A 2,340-nucleotide genomic window follows, 5' to 3' on the forward strand; every position below is an offset into this window, starting at 1 on the left:
ATATATATATGTATATAAAGTTGAAAATGCACTGGGATTCGTTTAGATTTTTTTACTTTTAAAGACTTAACCGGTTTCACAGATTTGTCTGACTTTCAAAAATTGAGAGGGAAAGACATGGAACTATGCTGTAACTGCCTTGCTGCTAAATGGAATTCAAGAATTGTCTTGTTTTATAGAAAGAACATGGCTCAAATTATTATCTGTTTTGGACACGTTTTGATTGGTCGAAATTCTTGAAGATAATATGCCAGGCTAGCTTTGGTTGTAGTATTTTCATTTTCTACACCACGGACATTGTTATTACAGAATCGTTGGTAGAAAAAGCGCTTCATCGTTACCTTTTCAAAAATTGCATGTTTGTCAATTTGTATTCGTTTGTTTGTTCCAGCAGATGATGATTTACAATTTACATCAACATTGAAAACGCTGAGAGCTTGTCTTTAGCCTTGCCAATGACAAACTCACTCATTCCCTCACACGCACTTTCTTCCTGTCTGTCTGTCTCTCTCTCTCTCTAAAGTAATATAATGAACACTAATATATTTATACGTACATTATAACAAACAACCTTAAATAATGTTTGAAAACTGCCTTTACCAATTTGTTAGAAATATTTATTCACAGACACAATTCACCAATTCATCATTTTATGAAATGAAAATTCTTGTTATACTCGATTTGTACTCTTCTTAACGTTGAATATTAAAAGAACTTGCTGATTTTCAAATCAAACTTTATTTTGTTTTTCTTATTCAGGCTTTACGTTAAAGTGATAACCTCCGAAAAAAAAAACTCACATCGACTCTGGAACTTTCTCTCCTTCAGCACTCAACAAGTTTTACGTGTCATCTTTATCTTAGACTTATTTCACACAGTTATGAGCACACGGTTCACTACCTTATAGTAACACGTTATGGCAGAATGCACTCCTAGCTTTCTGAGTCAACCTCAATCATTGACTAAGCACGCGTCTATCTTAGTTTTGTTTTGAAAAGAAAAGAATCTCTTAGTTCCCATTTCATTCAACTAAGCGAAAATAGCAGATGGCAACATACTCTAAAAAGATAGCGGTTTCATCTCGGCACTGTTTGAGTGGATTGTTTCCACCGCGAAGTTAACAGCTCGAACAACCTGCGAGAATCTTCTGTACCAAGTAACCGGTCGCAGCATCGACGCTCAATTTCACACACAACATGTGTCACCACAGCTCTGCTCCTTGGTCACGACTTCTTGTACAGACATTCTACTTGTGTAGCTCTTCTATGAACTGGTATTTTTCTAATTCTGTGTTTACGACGCTTATAGTCTCTCACAGACTCTTATTCCATGTTCTGTATTTCTCTCTCACTTACACACATTGTTGTATACACATTCTTTACACGACGGTCCGTCATACACATTGTATTGTTTATATTGCCGCATGCACGCACACACAGACACACTGTTCACTATGTTAATAAACTTACTCTCTTTATATATCTAACGGTTGTGTCTGTCACTCTCTCATTCCTTTACTGGCACTCGCTCGCATCTCACATTGCGAGCCTTCATATGTCCATATTATATGTTTTTGTGTGTCGACCGTGCGACACGTTTAAAGGAGCCTCTTCCACTTCGTCGCCATCTTCTTTGGTTCGCACGGTCGTACATTACAACTGCTTTGTAGTATTTCGTCTAGATCTCTGCTTTAAATTTTTATATTTTAGACTGATGCATCATCTTTATATGTTCGTTCAACATGCTAGAAATACCAACCAAATCACCCTCTCTTCACACCTTTTGAAGTACTTCAGGACTTCGAATGAATGTTTAACTACTAGGAGCGAAATTTTTTCTTGCTATCCACATTTAAAAAAATACATTTTAGCTGACATTAAGACATCCATCTAATACTGACGTAATTTTTCGATATACATTAGACAACGGGTTTTTTTTATGTTGAAGTTGATCTGTTACGTATTTCCCCAACGAAATCTTGGGTTGCTATTTTTCACAAGGGTTTTTGTGGTTTCTTTACATTAAATGTGTGTGTATATATATATATATATATATATATATATAATACAAAGAATATATATACATGTATACACACATATATGTACATACTTACATCTACATGTGTATATACATGCATATCAGGGTACAGGACGTTAGAACAATAAACTACAGACAACGGAACGAACATATAGGAAAACGGAAAGCCACTTGGAATATCCCTTCATCAGCTGTCTCTATTCTATCTAGACGCTTCGAAGATAAGACAGAACGTACTCTAGAATAGTCTCTTCCTGAGTAGTGGATCAACCCACTACACAGAGGATTCCAAGGTGGCAAACA

The 2,340-nt window shown here is 35.9% G+C and overlaps 1 long non-coding RNA gene across 1 annotated transcript in view; it reads left to right on the forward strand.

Annotated features, from left to right (window-relative positions):
- Window positions 1-1,486, forward strand: part of LOC128251135 (uncharacterized) — a 4,229-nt gene extending 2,743 nt beyond the window's left edge. The window contains exon 2 of the long non-coding RNA XR_008266986.1: window positions 760-1,486. This is a non-coding gene — a long non-coding RNA (uncharacterized LOC128251135). The remainder of the gene's footprint in view (window positions 1-759) is intronic.
- The last annotated feature ends 854 nt before the right edge of the window (window positions 1,487-2,340 follow it).

The sequence above is a fragment of the Octopus bimaculoides genome, chromosome 28 (assembly GCF_001194135.2).
Source record: "Octopus bimaculoides isolate UCB-OBI-ISO-001 chromosome 28, ASM119413v2, whole genome shotgun sequence".
Taxonomy (NCBI): Eukaryota; Metazoa; Mollusca; class Cephalopoda; order Octopoda; family Octopodidae; genus Octopus; species Octopus bimaculoides.